The sequence below is a fragment of the Mesoplodon densirostris genome, chromosome 4 (genome assembly GCF_025265405.1).
Source record: "Mesoplodon densirostris isolate mMesDen1 chromosome 4, mMesDen1 primary haplotype, whole genome shotgun sequence".
Classification (NCBI taxonomy): domain Eukaryota; kingdom Metazoa; phylum Chordata; class Mammalia; order Artiodactyla; family Ziphiidae; genus Mesoplodon; species Mesoplodon densirostris.
The window spans coordinates 81,033,508-81,053,006 of record NC_082664.1 but is presented as its reverse complement, the minus strand read 5'-3'; the positions used below and the strand labels follow the sequence as shown (position 1 = coordinate 81,053,006).

The 19,499-nt window shown below is 39.5% G+C and overlaps 1 long non-coding RNA gene and 1 pseudogene across 1 annotated transcript in view; one reads left to right on the top strand and one right to left on the bottom strand.

Annotated features, from left to right (window-relative positions):
* LOC132488426 (uncharacterized) overlaps positions 1 to 19,499 on the bottom strand; it is a 66,010-nt gene that overhangs the window by 21,579 nt on the left and 24,932 nt on the right. The window contains exon 3 of the long non-coding RNA XR_009531747.1: positions 10,660 to 10,761. This is a non-coding gene — a long non-coding RNA (uncharacterized LOC132488426). The remainder of the gene's footprint in view (positions 1 to 10,659; positions 10,762 to 19,499) is intronic.
* LOC132489180 (MARCKS-related protein-like) lies at positions 8,061 to 8,655 on the top strand (annotated as a pseudogene).

The following is a 19,499-nucleotide window of genomic DNA, read 5'->3' as shown; positions in this document are numbered from 1 at the left end:
TTCTTGTGGCATTCCTGAGGGATGGGATTCTCTGAAACTGAGACACTTATTTTGAACAGTCAGGGACAATGTGCTCCATGTAGGGGCAAAGAAATTCTTCTCTAACGTTTCTTGTTCCTTGACAAGTATTGGAAAAGATCCATTTACATTTATTCTACACATTCTCATCCCCCACTCCCACCCAAGGGCAGAAAGTTTGGGGCTATTACATAGTCCAACAGAGAGGAAGACCCCAAACAGCCTCAGAAGGAGGCCTGCATGGGAGATACTAGGACAGAGACGAGAGGGTGTCCTAGAGCAAATAACAGAAGAGACAATGCCCATTCAGATGTCTCTTGTCCAGATACACCTAGAGCCCAGGTTCTCATTCTCTAAGGCAAGGTCTTCTAGCAATATGAGCAAGGAGAGGGTGGTGTGCATTTCTGTGAAACTTTAGAATGAGAGTTTCTGTTCATATTATTGCAGTATAAGGGTCCCTCAGAGCCCTTCTTGTAAAATCAAGGAAGTTGTTCTGGGATCTGTAGCTAAACTCCTTGAGCCTGGCTCCCATGCAGAAACAACACTGCTTCAATAAGAAGTCAATGAATATTTCCCATAAGCCTTCTTCTTTGCCAAGAATGTTAAGCCTGCAGGCAAAAAAGGAAAATTACAGGACCAAGCGGGGTGGTGAGCAGTAAATACATAATAAGTCTGTGTGGTTTTTAGGTGAAGACAAATTGTTTTAAAGACTATAAAGATTTTCTGGGTGCACATACAACATTCATGAACACCTGCAACGACAGCATCCACTGTTTTAGTCATGAACGACTTATTCCCTCCCCTCTTTCTAGTTTTCTTAAATTTACAAGGGATCAGCTTACATTATATCTTTCTGCCAAACATCTCCCTACATTATATTAATAAAAGTCTTGGCCTATTATAAAAGTAATGAAACCAAGGAAAGGGCCAGAACCTTAACAAAGATTTGAGCATCTCCAACTCCTAACAAGTATTAAATTGCTTATGTTTCTATGAGCAAGGAGTCATAGAATTACATAATTCACATAGGTCACCTGCTAAAGGAATCATTGTTCCATTGGCACATTGTCAAGTATTAAAGAGAGAAAGATTATTATTACCTTTATACCACTCTTGGTAAATAAAAACAAAGTTCAGTTCTTAGATAAGAAAGACAACTGCCCAGATGGGTGACTACATAACTAAGGTTAAGTTTCCTGAATTCAAAAATATCCCTCTTGGGCCTCCCTGGTGGCGCAAGTGGTTGAGAGTCCGCCTGCCGATGCAGGGGATACGGGTTCGTGCCCCGGTCTGGGAGGATCCCATATGCCGCGGAGCGGCTGGGCCCGTGAGCCATGGCCGCTGAGCCTGCGCGTCCGGAGCCTGCGCGTCCGGAGCCTGTGCTCCGCAACGGGGGAGGCCACAACAGTGAGAGGCCCGCATACCGCAAAAAAAAAAAAAAAAAAAAAAAAAAAAAAAAAAAAAAAAAAAAAAATATCCCTCTTGGCCACTCTTTCTGAAATTAGAGCTAGACTTTTAGGCAATTATCCCATTAAACCTCAAATAGCCCCCATACAGGACAATATAGAAAGACACTGTCAAACATTAACATTTGGGCATGAATTTCTTTATAATACTCCTTCTCAGAGAGCTATTTAGAGAAAATGGTTTTGAAAGGAGAAATAAGGAAGAAGTTGGTCCAGATAATAGAAGACTTTAAGTTCAGGGCAGTAGAAAGGAATTTTTTTTCCCTAGGCCACAAATACAGGATGAAAATTCATCAGGAAGTCATCACCTATTAAGCTATTTATGAAAACAACAAGGTCTGAATTAACTCAATCATGAAAAAATGTGCGCTAAAACTGCTGCCCCATAGAACTACTTTAGTCTGAATTTACTTTTAGAAGGGTGAAATCAGAGAAGCGCTGTTCAGATTTTATGTTATGACAGACTAATTTCTTCACTTCAGTCCTGGGGCAGACATGGCTAGATGCCTACCCAATGTCTTTCCTCACTTCTGCTTTGTCTAATAGGACCCTGGCTTTTTGGAGACGTAACAAACTGTCTAGCTAAAATCATTTGCTTTCCCATACTCCATGGCAATCTAATCATGTGGCACAGTCCTGCTCTATGAAACGTAAGTAGACATCTGCTGGGATTGGTGGGAAATCTGTTGCTTCTTGATGCAGTCACCATCCATGCCTGACTCCCTCTTCACTTTATCTTTCCTTTTGTCTGATAAAATATTAGCATAAGACATGGCAGCAAGCATCTTTCTTGCAATCATAAGATGCCAAGCTTGAAAGCAAGAGCCTGCAAACTATGTTTGGCAGAACAAAAAGATGGAAAGAATTGAGGTTCCTAGTAGAATTACTGAGCTGCCACACCTACCCTGTACTACCTACTCCCAAACTTCTTGCTGCAGAAGACAAATCCTGGTCTCTTAGGGCCACTGTGGTAGTCTTCTGTTATTTGTAGCCAAATACATCTTTAACAGACCCCTTTGACCCTGTTCTGACCATAGACAAATATCAGATCAGAACAGATATTAGTACACCCTTTATTAAAACTTGCTTCAAGTCTTCTCCTCTGGATTTCTGAGCATACTAACGTAGAGAAATAAGCTCCACTGTGATAAACACATCACCTGTTCAGAGCTGTGTTCTCTCTCTGACATGTCACAAACCATTGATTTCTTTCTCCCATTCAACAAATATGTATTGAATGCCTCCTATGGTGTAGTCACTAGCAATACAATAGTGAGCAAAATATATAAAATCTGTCTGTTATTAGAGCATATATCTAGTTTCCATAAAAATATCTTTTTTTCTAAGAAACATGCTCATTGATTGGAATAGCATTAACTGAATATTTCACTTTTTAACTGGTTAGCCTGGTAACATATAGAACTCAAAACATCCCTTCAATATAGGTTCAAGAATATAGTGTTTAAAGTGGAAAGTATTACTAATGCTATATTGAAATTTAAAAGCAGGGTATCCATGAATGAGTGCTGCAATTTCCAAATTAAAAAAAAAAATCTTGTCTGAACAATGGACTTTTAGACACTTATGGTTTTACTTTTTTCCTTTCATTGGTCTTAATTCTTATATTAGTCTGAATAATTTAGTAGGGGTGGGTGAAAAACAACTTTTGCTGATGCTCAATAAAGTATGTTTGTGTGTTAGATACTATGGGAAGTGTTTGGAGAAGCAATAGGCTTGCAAAAGATTTAACCAGCCAGGCTCCCCAACTTCATGACAGCTTAAATTATCTACTCCAAACTGCCAGCCACACTCTTCTTGAGACCAGCTATTAGACTTTACTTAGGCGGGGTTTCAGGAGCATCTGATGTTTAGGAACCAGAATTTTTTTGTGCATTTACATAGGGAATAGTTTTTACTTTGACTTTTCCCCAATGGACAAAGCATTCTTGGACTGGTCCTGAGTGTTTCCCTGACTCCATAATGCATGAGTCCCTTATGGAGACAGCTGATATGGGAAGAGGCACAACATATAATAACCCAGTGTAAATTATAAGGAACTGGAGTGGAATCCAGGCATAGAGTAAGTCATTCATGAGTACAACTCAGAATGCTTAAGGCTGGATGCATTATATTTCCACCAGCTCGGCTCCCTGCTATGATTTAGATCTAATAGGATACACATGCTGTTTGTTTGTATTTCTATTGGCAATATGCTTATAATGAATTGTACGGCTTCCATGAGCATACTAAGGATTGAGTGAATTAATTTTCCTGTTTGGTGATACCAGCTTGTCCTATTCCAATGCAAAGTGTCAATGATGTCAGAATTGTGCTTGAGCATGAAGTATGAATATGTGTACTTACGTTTGAATATAGGTCTATGGGCTCTTTTTTACTAGACTATTAGACGTGTGTGTACATACACACACATCCTTACATACAAATATATGCCTTGTTCTTAGGGTGGTCCATTCAAATCCTATACATTAATGTAGTCTATACATTCCTTTACTTTCCCAGAATAACACATATTGATTTCAAAGGAAATTAATTTAGAGGTAAGCTACATGTTCATTCTCTAAAAGTTCTTGTCTGCAAGTCTACAGGTAAAAATCCTTCCCTGAATGACTTGGTCAGGGAGCCACACCTGAATAACCATGCCTGACCTGCAATCTTGAGGTAGCATGAGTTCATAAATATTCTTTAGACCATAGTGCTCTAGTTTTGACAAAAATTATTTTAAAATTTCTATTTTTGATCTTTTTTCAATGATGTGATTAAAACACAACATTATGTTTAAAGGATTTTGCCACAAGTCTAAAGACAGGAGAGATATTAAAGTTGTGTGTGCCACCTTCCCCCAGATTTCACACTCATATACCTGGAGATCCACTCTGACTGGTGAGACTATCTTTAAAAATTACAGACATATGAGGACTGGGGAAGAATTTAAGAATAATTTTCAAAATCAAAATACAATATAAAACAGTTAAAGAAAATAAACATATTTCTCTAGGCAATTCAGCTTTAATAGATTAACTGATGAATGGTTTTTTTTTTGGCTTACAAAAGAAAAATAGTAAATTTTGCTTTATGACATTCAAGTGTTTTGTCAAAATATACCTGGCTGTACTTATTATCTTCCCTTCCAACACTACCAAACACACACATACTCTGTCAGAATAAACCTGAAGAAAACAGGTGCATGCATGAATGGCGTTCTGGTACACATTGTAATCATTTTAATATAGGTTATCCAGTCACAAATGATGCATAAAAATGGGAAAGAGATGAAACTCCTTCCCGTCTTCTCTAAGAGATAAATAGAATCACAACAAGAGAATAATAATTCTCAACTCAGAAGAAGAGGTCAAAGGGTGGGATGCTCTCCGAAGCAGGAAAATATCAAATCTTACCTGAGGACCAGGTAATGCCACCATGTTGGAGAGCATATTCGTTCTCTAGGGAATATACATTATCATTGCTGTTGTTGAGTCTATTTGTATTATTGCAACTATTCCTGTCACTGATTGACATGAGGTTGTTTGGCATACTTCCTTATATGTGAATCTCTGTTCAGACTAAATAAGTACCTGGGACTGTGTACGGGGCTTGATATCGTTTGAGCAAACCAAACTTCTAAATATATGTTCTTGGTTCTGATAACAGATTAATCTGGTGAGCTCTCAGAGTCTGTTCCTAGGTTCCTTTGTTCCTCTTTACTTAATGTCAATATGTCTGAACAGCAGGTCCGATACAACTCATCATAACACTCAAAGTTGACATATGCAAATAAATATTACTTTTCAAGTCAAATTCAATAGAGAGACAATGATAAGAATATGAAAAATATTGCTGGTAAATAGAAAAAATAGTAGCAACAATAGCAGTTTTTTACATTTGCAAATCATTTATAGATTCACAATTTCACAATTAAGTTCTTAAGTCAGAAAATATCTCCAGTCATTATAAAAGTTTATTATTAATTTACAATAGAAATGTCTTTGAAAGTCAGTCAGAAGGTAGTCAAAACCAAGCCTTTACTGTGGATTTAAAAATCTACCACCAAGTCCACTACGCATAGACTCTAAACTTTTATAGAGTTACTCCCCTCAGTTTTCCTAATATACCTGTTAAAATTTCATCCCATGAAAATCCTCTAAAATGTGGCTGTATTATTCTGCTGGGAGTGTGGCAACTCAAGCAGCAGTTCTGACATTAAAACTGCTGTTGGTGTTTTATCTTCCTTGCATCACTTACCCCAAACAGGCCTGATAGCTAGCTACTTGCCTGGAGCTAGGTCAGGGCAGAGAAGCCTTCTGAGCTGGCTCACTTAGGATGCTGCAAGCCCAGTTCCGACCTTTCTACTCCAGCAGTAAGTGGGCTTCCTCTGTGTCATTTCCACACTTGTAAATATTTCAGATAGTAGGATCCCACAGGAGCAGAAAAAAATCTGACTCTTGCTTCTTCTTTTTTCTCACATCTTTTCCTCCTCAGAGTTGGGGTGGGAAGCTGGGGGAAGGGCTGGTTAGGCTTTGATTCTGAGAAATGCCAGTGAGGCTTTAAAAACTTGGTACTTTTCAATAAACAATCAGATATTCCTTTCAGAAAGTTTCCTCTTAACATTGTTCATGACAATGCCAATGTTAATGATAAAAATAAAAACTATTTATTGATTGGTGCTATAGGTCAGGGATTTCTAGATTTTCAAATTTTATGAACCTAAAAATTAATCAACAATAGAAAAAACTGGGAAAGTGATATAAAGCTGCCAACTTTTCATTTCCTATGAAAGGTAATTTGAATAAACAAGTACTATCTTTTATCACCGTTGTATAAAGAAAAGACAATTTGATACCAAAATTGTAGGAAGAAGCCCTGAATAAGATGTAGTTTCTTGGGGCTACTCTGGTGGCACAGTGGTTGAGAATCTGCCTGCTAATTTAGGGGACACGGGTTCGAGCCCTGGTCTGGGAGGATCCCACATACCGTGGAGCAACTAGGCCCGTGAGCCACAATTACTGAGCCTGCGCGTCTGGAGCCTATGCTCCGCAACTAGAGAGGCCGCGATAGTAAGAGGCCCGCACGCTGTGATGAAGAGTGGCCCCCGCTTGCCACAACTAGAGAAAGCCCTCGCACAGAAACGAAGACGCAACACAGCAAAAATAAATAAATTAATTAATAAACTCCTACCCCCAACATCAAAAAAAAAAAAAAGATGTAGTTTCTTATTAAATTGAATAAATTTGGCTAAACAAAATTTTCACTACTTTTTATTTTTGTTTTTGTTTTTGCCAGCCTAATACTATCATCACCCACTAACCCCAACTGATACGTATCCAAGATATAAGCATGTGCACAATGAGGAAAGAGATGGTATGCTGTCTCTTTAATTGGTGCTAAGTTTTCCATTATTCTTTTTACATTCAACATTGTATCAGTGCTTTAGGGCCTAGAAAGAATTTGACTAGATGGTTGCTTCTCAGAAACAGAGACCATTAGAATTTCAGTGATCTTCCAAATCTACCTGTTTTAAGGCCTTATTTTGTAGGTAAAAAAATCAAGGACCAGCAGGGCCCAATTTCTAAATACCACACAACTTCCCTCAATGAAAGGTGTTAGCCTCCATCTGTCTATAGCAATACAGTCACCTTTCAAATTTATAGTCAACATTTGTCTAATAAGCATCAGATATGTCTACATGTTATTTCAGTTACGCTTATAGACTGGTTAACCTTTTTGGTAGAAGTTAGCAATCCCGTTACACAGATAAGAAAAATAAAATCAATATGTAATTAACCCAAGTTCATACTGCTAGGAAGTGGTAGGGTTGCCATTTGGTGAGATCTTCTCCAAGTTAAATGTTTGTTATTCCTTACCATATAATTAGAAGGTATTTATTGAGTGGCTCTATGGGTCCAGCACTCTGATTAGTGCTATAGCATTTGCCAGCTAGGTTGAGAATCTTAGGGCTGTCATGAGAAGAAAAAGGGGTGCCTTGAGCTTCAGTTGCTCTCTTCTATTTATTAGGAGAAGAGAGAGTGAAAAAATCTATTTTAGGAAGAGTAATCCAGTGTGGTACATGTCTAGGAGTATAGGGCAAGTCAGATAGATGCCCCTCCAGACCCCAGTACATTGGTTCAATACCTCTGGATTCCAGGCCATAATGATGGCTCCCTCCCCCAAAATTTTTATCATTTCCCGGTTAATTCTTCCTGTACTACCTGATGATATCTCTGTATTGTTAAATGAAATGATGATTTACTTTATGTCACTATATACATTTTCATATGCTTAAATGAAGAGCCCTACTCTCCTCATCCTAGTGCCAGCCCGGTGCTTAAATCTTATTTCCCCTTGAGGACAAAGAACAAGAGTCACATTTTAGGCATTCTGGCGTGCAGCTAGCGGGTCTGGCGCTGAGCAGGGTTGGAGCTCGGTTCCCCCCACACACACACACCCCTCTCACTCAGGCGCGAGCCCCACCCCTCCGCCGGCCAGGCCCACCCTGACCAAACTATCCCCTGCGGCGCGAGCCCGGCGTGGCTGCGGGCGCCCCCCAGCAGAACCCCCGCCATGGGCAGCCAGAGCTCCAAGTCTCCCCGCGCGACGTGAACGCGGAGGAGGCAGCAGGCGCTTCCCCCACTAAGATCAACGGACAGGAGAACGGCCACGTGAAAAGCAATGCAGACTTATCCCCCAAAGGTGAAGGGAGTCACCCCCACCCCCGTGAACGGAACAGAGGAGGCAGCCGGGGCCACTGGCGATGTCATCGAGCCGGCACCCCCTAGCCAGGGCGCTGAGGGCAAGGAGGAGGTCTCCCCCAAGGAGACCCCCAAGAAGAAGAAATTCTGTTTCAAGAAGGCTTCCAAATTGAGTGGCCTGTCCTTCAAGAGAAATCGGAAGGGGGGGTGGGGGATCCGTCTGCTTCCTCACCCACAGGAAGGGCAGGAGCAGGGCGGGGGGGTCGGTGCCTGCAGTGAGGAAGGCACTGCCCGGGAAGGGAAGGCAATGTGCCACCCCTGAGAGCCAGGAGGCCCAGGCCACAGGGGCAGAGGCTGGTGCTGCCTCCAAGGGAGGAGACACAGAAGAGGCAGGGCCCCAGGCACAGAGCCATCCACCGCTCTGGGCGGAGGGGCGCCCTACACCAGCGGGTGGGCAGAATGAGTAGCTGGGTGGGGGCAGGTGGGTGACCTTAAGCTGCAAAAACTGTGCTGTCCTTGTGAGGTCACTGCCTGGACCTGGTGCCCTGGCTGCCTTCCTGCGCCCAGAAAGGAAGGGGCTGTTGCCCCCTAGCCACGTTCCCTCTCGTCCTCTTCCTCTTGTGGATTCTCCACTCATCCATCTGGTCTTCCTCTTAAGGCCAGTTGAAGATGGTCCCTTGCAGTTTCCCAAGTTAGGTTAGTGATGGGAAATGCTCCTGGCCCTGTCCCTGTCTCCTTCACTGTCCCCACCTGTGCAGAAGGCAATTGCTGGTTTTCTTCCCCAATTCTTTTCCAAGTAGGTTTTGTTTACTCCCCAAATCCCTGAGCCAGATCTAGGGGTGCCTACGCTCCCAAACCCTGAGTGTCCAGCCTTCCCCTGTTGAGTTTTTAGTCTCTTGTGCTGTGCCTAGTGGCCCCTGGGCTAGGGAGGACACTGCCCCCGTTTAGGTTTTTATAAATGTCTTACTCAAGTTCAAACCTCCAGCTTGTGAATAAACTGTGTCTCTTTTTTGTCTTGGTAAGCAAGTATTAAGCTTTGGGGTGGGGGAGAGGTATGTAATGTGACACAACTTCTTGTTGTCTATTTTTTTCCCCTCCCATTGTTTTAAATAACTTTTAATGGCCAAACCCCAGATTTGTAATTTTTTTTTTTCTAACTGCTAAAACCATTCTCTTCCACCTGGTTTTACTGTAACCCTTGGAAAAGGAATAAATGTTGTCCCTTTAAAAAAAATCATATTTTTATTTGTTTGCTTTTTGAATCATATTTTGAATGGCACAGTCCTTTAATGTAGAGGCCCAGAAATTGTTTATTAATTGCTTCTGTTTTGGTTGAAAGTACCAGAAGTAGGCAAATTGTGTAATAGATAATGTTTGTCTCTGGCTGTATTATCTCTTCTTTCCATACTTTTTCTCCTCTTTTATGTTACTCTCTTCTACACCTACACCCCCCAGCCCAAAAGAAATTAGCCCCTTAGTACTTCCTACTAGATAAAATTATGTAGCCCTTTCCAGAAAATTTGTCCTCCCTCTGATTAAAACTCACATTCCTTCTGTGCCCAGATCTCAGCTACATGTCACCTGTCACAGAAGTTCAGCTGATAAGCCAATTAGCACTAAAGTATGATGACTACAAGAAGTAGTTCATTAATCTGTTAATAGAAGCATTAGATTATAACTGGGGATATTTGGAGACACAACATTTGAACCTATTCACTCAACTTTTAATTAATATTTGAGTACACATTACGGTTCTCAAATTTTTCACCATTAAGTAAAGCTTTTTAATTCATTAGACTCCACAATCCTTATGTTTTGATATATTTTGTTTAGCAAACAAAATTTGTTTTAAGCAATATTTGGTTTCCTGTTTTATTACACATACATATCTATTAATCAAAGTTTCTGGTCATCATGAAGTAACCAGGATATAATCTTACTGAACTGGTAGAATCCTAGCCAACAGCCGAGAAACTCATCTCTTTAAACAGTCTGTGCAGTCTTATCATTGTAGATGGATCACTTTCTTTGACATTTTAGAATACTGACTGTAAAACACATGGATTCTCCAATATTATCATCACATCCCTGGTGGTCCAGCAAACCCAGGTTTAAAATCACTGGTGGAACACTCACTGTACACTGAGCTTGGTGCTAAGTGCTCAAAATATGAAACTAAATAAGCCAAGGGCCCTGCCTTGATATTCTCAGGGTCTACTTTCCATTGTGGGTAACTTTGGCTTTTGCGTGCACAACACCTGCCTGGATTTCTAACTTCCCCCATTTTTACTCTGTTTATTTCTTAACCACCTAGGGCCCTCCTCAGGACAGAGCACTTAACACTTTTATCTTTTGTTATCTTGAGCACTATGCATAATTCAGGTACTTTTTGCATAGGAGGCAGTCTAGTAGCTGCTTCCAGGGAGAAACTAAACCAGAAGGCAGCAGAATGTGAGGTTAAGATCGCTCACCTGAAGTGGACACTTCTCTGGATTTGAATCCCAGCTCTTCCACTTTTGAGCTAACGGAATTAGGGCAAGTTTCTAACCCTCTTTATGCCTCCCTCTTCTTATCTGAAAGACAGAAATAATAAGAGTACTTACCTCTTATTTTTTTTGAGGATTAAATGATACAATGTATGTAAAACATTTATCACAATATTAGCATATAGGAAGTGCTTAATGGATTCCATCTATTATCATTATTAATACTACTATTACTAAAGGGGAAAAGAAGAGAAATAGAAATATTAGGGTACTGAGGTTTTAAAAAAGGGATGCATTCTTAATGGATCTTTAGCCAGAGAAGTATCAGGTTTGAGGAGATCATTGTTTTGAGAGTTAAACAAAGGACAGGTGAAGGAAGATGGGAAAGAAGAGGAGAGACAAAGAGCAAAGGAAGTGAAGTAACAGGGCAGAAGAGCTTAAATCATAGACCATGGAACGTGGTGTCTCTCTTTTCCAGGTAATTTTGGGTGCCTATGTCTATAATTTTAATGATCATAATATACTTAAAATGGAATAAAAATAGACATTGCTCGTTTTAGAGAAAAAGTGTTCAGAAATTATAGATTATGTAGAGAGATTTTCCTCGGACATAGTTCAAATGAAAATAAGAATAATAATGAATCTAAATCAGGCCAAGACTTCCAATTTTTGACTCTTGAAGTTATGTCAATAAACTCCAGCATTGGATTAGTGAGAAATCAAAATTCATTCTGTAATCTTGGAATTTGAAAGCTGTATTAGTCTCCTGTTTCTGCTGTAACAAATTACCACAAACCTAATGACTTCAAACAACATGAATTTATTATCCTACAGTTTTGGAGGTCAGAAGTCTAGAATGGGTCTCACTGTGTTAAAATCAAGGTATGGGCAGGGCCCAGAGGAAAGTCCATTTTCTTGCCTTTTCCCGCTTCTAGAGACTGTATGCATTCCTTGGATCATGGTCCCCTTCCAACTTCAAAGATAATAATGGTGGTCAAGTCTTTCTCTCAGTGCATTCCACTGACACTGACTCTTCTGCCTCTCTCTTCATTATTCCTTGTGTTTTCTTGTGATTACATAGGACCCACCTGATTAATCCAGGATAACCTCTCCCTAGATCCAGGTCATCTGATATGCAACCATAATCCCATCTGCAACCTTAATTCCCTTTTGCCATGCAACTTAATATATTCAGGGGATCCAGGGATTTGGATATGGTAATTTTTGAAGTGTCCTATTCTGCCTACCACAAGAGTGTACTGACTGCATTCTGCTTTAGCTTTTCATGCTTACAGAAATTAAATAGAATAGATCCAAATTTTAATATATATGGGTAATTAATACCATTAATGGAGGTTACTTCTGAAGTCCAGTTAGAAAGAAGTTCTCACTTACTAACAATTTGGGAAAACTGATTAACCTTTCTGTGCAACAACCCTCTCATTTTAAATGAGAATCATAATATCTACCTCATATTGTTGTGAGAATTAAATGAGTTAATTCATGTAAAGAATTTAGGCTGACATAAAATGAACAGTCCATAAATTTAGTTGTTGTTATTATTATTAGCCAGCTTTATGATCTATTGAATCTTTGTTTGTTTGTTTGTTTTTGCAGTACGCGGGCCTCTCACTGTTGTGGCCTCTCCCGTTGCGGAGCACAGGCTCCGGACGCCCAGGCTCAGCAGCCATGGCTTACGGGCCCAGCTGCTCTGCGGCATGTGGGATCTTCCCGGACTGGGGTACAAACCTGTGTTCCCTGCATCGGCAGGTGGACTCTCCACCACTGCGCCACCAGGGAAGCCCGATCTATTGAATCTCTTAAATGTATGTGTGGTTTTATACATTCATCAGTCATTATCAATACATCCATGAATCTAGTCCGTCCACTGATCCACCAGCATTTATTAAACATCTATTGTGAAATGAGCAGCATACCACACATAATAGAAATAACAAAAATACGTTACAATTACATAGCACTTTACGTTTTCACGTTTTTATCTTATCTGACCCTACTTAGAAGTTCCTGTCCTTAGAAGTTATAGTCTTGAGAAAACAACAGATTACATACAAATTTAGCCAAACACCCTAGACATAGTATTGAAGTTTTGCAACATTGGGAATGGGCACTCACTCAGGCCTGAGATTCATTAAGAGTAAGTCTATGGATTAGTGAGCACCACATGGGGGAATGACAATGTCCACCGTCTCAGTCTAGATTGGGCTCTTCTCTCACACAGGGCTTTGAAGTCTAGACTCATCAGGTTAATGAGGTCCTAACAGTTCAAAAGAAAGAGAACAACAACAAAGTAGGCAAAGAAGAAAACAATCTACGGTGTGGTGGCTGTAATACCTCCATGAGTTCCTCCACTAAACAGTTAAATCTACACTACAAATTTACAGTTTTATTCTTCTTCCAAATAAGGAGGGGTGGAAAACCCAAGACAAAATTATTTGCACAAAATTTCTCAGGTTGTGACCTGAGAAAATTTTATAGGGCAAGCACTGTGTCTCTTTCCCCAGAGTTGATATTTTGATGTATCCACTTGCTGTTTCGTATGTTGATCGTTGATTCTGACAGTCACTTCATACTATAGAGTATAGGGTAGGGGGAGTTTGAGTAGCATTCTCCAAGATAAAGAAAAGACCAATAAAAAATAGGTGGAATGGGAAACCTCCAAAAGAAACAGTAAATGAGGGCACAAGGTTAGAATTTCAGTCTGAGTGTTCCATTCCTCCCACTAACCTCTTGAGTCTGGCTGCCCAGTGGGAGCTTTGCTCCCAGGTGGATTTCTGGGAAGAGAAGGCCACCATTTGCTCGCTTTACCCTGGGGCCACCCAGCTGCCAAGTGTCAGCTGAACAGAGGTGCATCAGAGGCCTGCAGTCAAAAGGCAGCAGGATGGCCAATTGCCATGAATTTCTGAAGCAAGTCTGGCATCTTGGCATCTTGCTGCTCTCCCCCTCCCCCATATTAATTGCTGAGAACCTCCGACTTGAAAGCTGCTTATCCTACCAACTTCAGCTGCTGCCCTCCTTTCCCTATGCCACTTCAATTCCTACCTCCTAACACTCTGGAAGTGAAATGAAGTCTCTCATACACCTGGCTCTACTCGTCAGACCACCTAAGCTCTAATGTAAATACTTCTTTCCCCCTTTAAACACCCCCATGGGTAAACGCAGAATTGCCACATCCCCCTTGGACCTGATTGCTAGGCAACACTCAGCCATGTGAATTTGTCACTTCTGTTTGGCGCAAGTTTCAATTTCACCTCCAACTGTAACACTGCTCGATATATTTTAGATGCCACTGTGGTTGGACGGCATCCCAGGAAAGATGTGAAGTGCTACTGCCAGGAATGAATGATTGGCATTGGGTAAAGCAATTCTCTGAACTCAGCCTTGGCATACCATTAATTGTTAAGTCTGTTCAGCTACCACCAACCTCTTGTCAGAATCATGTCTATTGTAAGTCTTTGCAGCAAGAGTCCAAATGGTAGAGCTCTCTCCCTCTGTAAGATCTGAAGAATTATGTCAATAATGAAAGCAGTGGATTTCTCAGCTCACAACATATTACTTCTTCCTACTTTCATCTATTGGCTGCACTTTCATGTGCAAAGAAAAATAGTTCCACGTTTGAATATTACTGAGCTAAGAGCTGCCAATTCAGGTTCTGGCCCTGAATAAAAGATTTACCTTCCCTTCATTTCTTCATCACAATCTGCTTTCATTCATGGTAACAATTAAATGCTGCTACAAGGAAACATGTTATTAATGGAAAAAGATAAAATTAATACTAAACTTACTCTGGTGACAATAAATATATAATATTTGACATGTAAAATTTACGTACTGACATTGTCAGAAAACATGCAACACAAAAACAATTATAATTTTTGAATAAACGCGTACCATCACTGGCAAGATATAATGCTATAATTCCCAAAGCCTCCATCTAATGTGGTCTACTCAATGTTTATATACATATATAATATTATTTGTCCTTAATGACACAGTCAATTGCCTAGCCACCTACATCGAATATCCTTAAATACTACCCAATTGCTCTATTGACTCTAAGATGCTACAGTGTGGAATGCTTTCATTTCTGTGCACTGTGCTAATTAATGATAAAAATAGTAAATCTGTTTTGATTCCCCTTCCGTCCCTCCAGCCACCAACTTTTTAGTCAATTGATTATTTTTTTTTCCTCAAGTCTAAACATCCTCAGAAAGCTTGGAAATATTTCCCCGGAATGAGTCTAATTAAATAGAAGAAGTCAGTCAGCTAGGAGTAAGAATAGTGTTTCAGACTTTACACGTATTCCCTGATTCACTGGAAACAAAAGGAGTTTCTGTAACAGTGTGAATGAACCATGAAGTGTGCATGCTCTTTTAAGAAAGGCCAAGGGTGCAGTTCTGTTTTCTTAGCTCTGCTTTCATATTTATGTGTCTCATTTCCAGCTCATTGCTGATGCCTCAGTTGCGCTATCCATCACCACTTTTATCCTCCTTGTTCCTCAAAAAGAACATAAAATCCTTTTTTATGTGGTGGTAATATTATTGCAAATAAAAGCAAATACCAAAATCTTTATTAGTCTGCCAAAATAATAAACTATTTAATAAAAGCATGCTGTAAAAATAAGGTCATTTGCATCACTCAAGTTACTTGTAGGAAATACAGAGAATTATTGGTCAAAAAAGCACAAACTGACAGCAATTATTTCTGTTGTTCATCTGACGCACCATGCAATAGGGTTAAAATTTTGTTTATATTTTGCATATTTTCTGGGTTCAAATGTCTTTAATATTGCTTAAAACTGGTTGCTCACTGGAAAATGAAAAAAAAAAGATCCAATTCTCACAAAATACTGATTTCCTCTTTGTAGAAAAGACTTTTGGTAAGGGAGAAGGACTAAGTAGACTGGTCTGTTTTTGAGGCCTTTTTCACAAATGTGGAAGCTGACCTACTGATAACCTTGATATTGTAAGATTTATTGCCTAAATATTTACCATTTTAATATAAAATATTAATTTCATTTGCTTTGGATTTGTGTCCATGCTTCAGCTGTATAATTTTTACCTCTTTGTATTCACCTTTTGTCATTTCTGCATGCACACCAATATAAGATATTTTATTTGGGAAGTTTAGTTTAACAGTGAAGGTTAACAATAAGTGTACTATTTCTAAATAAATGTCTAATGTTTGCTCTTTTAGCTTATTGTAATATAAACCCACCAATTCTTTCTCCCTTGCAATTTCCAACCTCAGCTGGCAGATTTGCAAATATATTATTGATATGTTTGTAACATAGCAAACTCAGTAGTGTGGTGAGAATTAAAATATAATTTGTATAGTCTTTCCATTGCCAAGAATAACTTGTACACCAATTCTTCTACATTAAAAGCAAACATGACAATTAAACAAATATTATAAATGTTTTCAAAACTACATGTTAATTATTTAATTACTTATTCCATGATGACATTTAAGACCAAGAAAAGCTCTTCAAACTACAGTTATTACTATTTTCTCTTTATAAAGCCTTCTGTCTGTGGTTGTTTTCTTTGGGCCACAAATTAACCATTGCCAGTTTTATTGACATCAGGTTAACATAAGAAAATGAGGTGCAATTTCTATACAATGTAATGTTTCTGAAGGATAATTCAAGTATGAAAATTTGGAATTTGAAATAACACTTTTAGGGGCAAATAAAGGCAAGTAAATTCATATACTAGTGTTATGGCCTGAACTATGTCTCCCTCTAAATTCATACGTTGAAGCCCTACCTCCCCCATCCTCCCACCCCCCATACCTAGGAATGTGACTGTATGGGAAATAGGGCCTTTAAAGAAGTCATAAAGATTAAATGAGGTCACATGGTGGATCCTAATCCAATCTGACTAGTGTCTTTAGAAGAAAAAATTTGGACATATGAAAAGACACTAGGAGTGTCCCACCCACAGAGGGACAATCATAAGAAGAGGCTGCAAAAAGGCAGCTATCTGCAAACCAAAGAGAGACATCAGAAGAAACCAACCCTACAGGCACCTTGATCTTGGACTTCCAGCCTCCATAACAGTGAGAAAATAAATTTCTGTTGCTTAAGCCACCCAGTCTGAGGTATTTTCTTAAGGCAGCCCTAGACAACTAATATGCTATCCTATATAAACAGAAAATTTTAATAAAAATCTATTTGCAACACCAAATCAAATATAATATTTATTTTGTCCAATTCTACCACCCAAATGCATTAAAGACACACAATACAACTAATTATTATCAACTCAGTGTTATAAGTTATCAACAAAAATCCAATTTGACGCCCTAAGCTCTGTGTTGTCACACAAATGTCTGAAAATCTTGCTTCATATTTGAAATTCTTTGTGTCTCAATAGTTTTTAACCTGGGGTCCACAGACCACAAAAACCTCTTGATATTTCTTATACACCACATTTTGTGGGCTTTGCATACATTCACTGTCATGGGAAGGAGTGTGTCATCTCCAAAATTTAAGAACTGGGGTATTGTTTCTATTTGACCAATCAGTAGGCAATAGAGATATTCTCTAATGGAAAAAAAAATCTAATGCTGTATATTTTAATTAACAGGTTTAGATGGATAATCATTTACCATCAAAGGAATGATCTGGCTGGTCCACAGTGAGATGCTTGACTCAGTGAGTAAGTCATGTGCAAATTTTGTCAGAGGACAAGATAAACCATTGTTTTCTGGTAACCAAATGTTTTCTAAGACCGTTTACTGGTTTGTAGCTTCTGGGCTCATAAGGATCGCATAAATTCTAAAGAATCTGCAGTATGGTAGGTTCTAAGGAAAACGTCTGCAAATTTGGTGAATTCTATTTTATGCTGAGAGGAGCATTAGAGATTACATTTCTGATCTGGGCTAAGTGCTGTGTCTTAGTGACACTGTTGGATAGCTCTTAGAAGGTCACAGTTCTTTCTTGATATAATCTACAAGAGATGAAGAAGCTCTTCTAAATAGAGCTGACATCTCCCAATTAATACTTGGATTTGTCAACTGTGGGTTTATCTAAATTTTACTTGGCACTATCCTTCTGGATTCATCAAATTCAGTACTGGCGATAATGCCCAGGGGAAAATAATCGTGTGGGAGAATCAAAAGAGCTTAAAAACATAAAATCTTCAGGATGCCTCTTTGTGGCCAGCTATCTGCTATGGAACACACCCTGACTAAGTGTAACATAGAAGGAAGGACATCTTTCACCTTCTGCCTGGCCATTCACCTCAAGAATCCATTCTTGCCAATTTTTTTTTCTTGAAGACCCAGTGTAGATATGTTCAGAGGGCACCAGAGCATGTTGCAGCCTGCCTCAGAAGTACTGCAGGCAGCGGAGGTAGCACCAGGGCCTCTGGAACCAGAAGATACCAACATTTTATAAGGGGCCAGCAGTGTTGAAATCCAGCTAGAGGCACCATCTGATTTGCTGCTCCATTCTCAGGCAGTGAGTGGAGACGAATTCTCAGAAACATTCGATGAGGGGAGCCTCTGGAAAAAGGATAGGAGTTCCTGATTCTAAAGGCAATGTGGACTTGGAGCACTGTAATCTGGTTATAAATAAAATGAGACCATTTTTATCACAAATGGCCCTTTAAAAAAATTCTTATTTTATGCCGGAGGAAACTGTAATCCAAAGAGGATAACGGTCTCAAAGTTTATAGTAGATCTAGGATTCAAACTTGGATTTCCCTGGCTCCAAAGCCAGTACTTTTCCACAACACCAAGAGTTTCCCTGCCTGATCCATCCACTTTTTGCTTTGTAAAATGTGGCAGGTCTCTATGCTTGTATTTAAGACTGCTACCTAAAAAGTAGTATCATCTTACCTCAGATTAGCAAATTAAAGTGTGCATGTCTGAAGTGGTAAATTAAGCATAGAACGAAAGCTAAAAGGGTCTCCCACTAAATGCCCATAGCTCTGTCTGAATTCAAGTCTCCACTCACTGCCTGAGAATGGAGCAGTAAATCAGTTTTGGACACTGGGATGGGGAGGAGGAGGGTGGAGAAACCTTATCAGTTTGTAAAATTTAAGCAAACAGATCCCTATTTTGACTATGTAAACCAGATAATAATACTTGCCCATAACCATTTCACGCCATAGCACATGGTTAATTTAATTAATTAACATGTGTGACATTACATTAGTTTCCTGTTGCTGATGTAACAAATTACCCCAAACTTAGTGACTTAATGGAAATGTATTCTTTTACAGTTCTAGAGTACAGATGTCTAAAATCAGTTTCACTGGGCTAAAATCAGGATGTCAGGAGGGACTTGCTCCCTCTGGTGACTCTAGGGAGGAATCTGTTTCCTTGCCTTTTCCTGCTTCAAGAGATGCATTCCTTACATTCCTTGGCTTGTGGCTCCTTCCTCTATCTTCAAAGCCAGCAAAGTAATCATTTTGCTATAGGCATCACATGGCCTTCTTCTGTATGCAGATCTCCCTCTGCCTCTCTTTTATAAGGACACTTGTGGTTACATTTAAAGCCCATCCAGATAGTTCAGGAAAGTCTCACTATCTCGAGATCCTTAATGTAATCATATCAGCAAAGATGCTTTTGCCATATAAAGTAACATTCACAGGTTCCAGAGATTAGGACTTACCTGGATCTCTTTGGGGGATATTATTCAGCCTATTACAGGCATTCATACAAAACCTCTTTTTAAGGTATACTGGAGAACTGAAGTATTTATTCAGATATTTTAACAAAAGTCTATGCTTTTAATGGCAGAGTAGTAATATTTATTGAGTGCTTACTTTGTGTCAGGCACAGCTCTAAATATT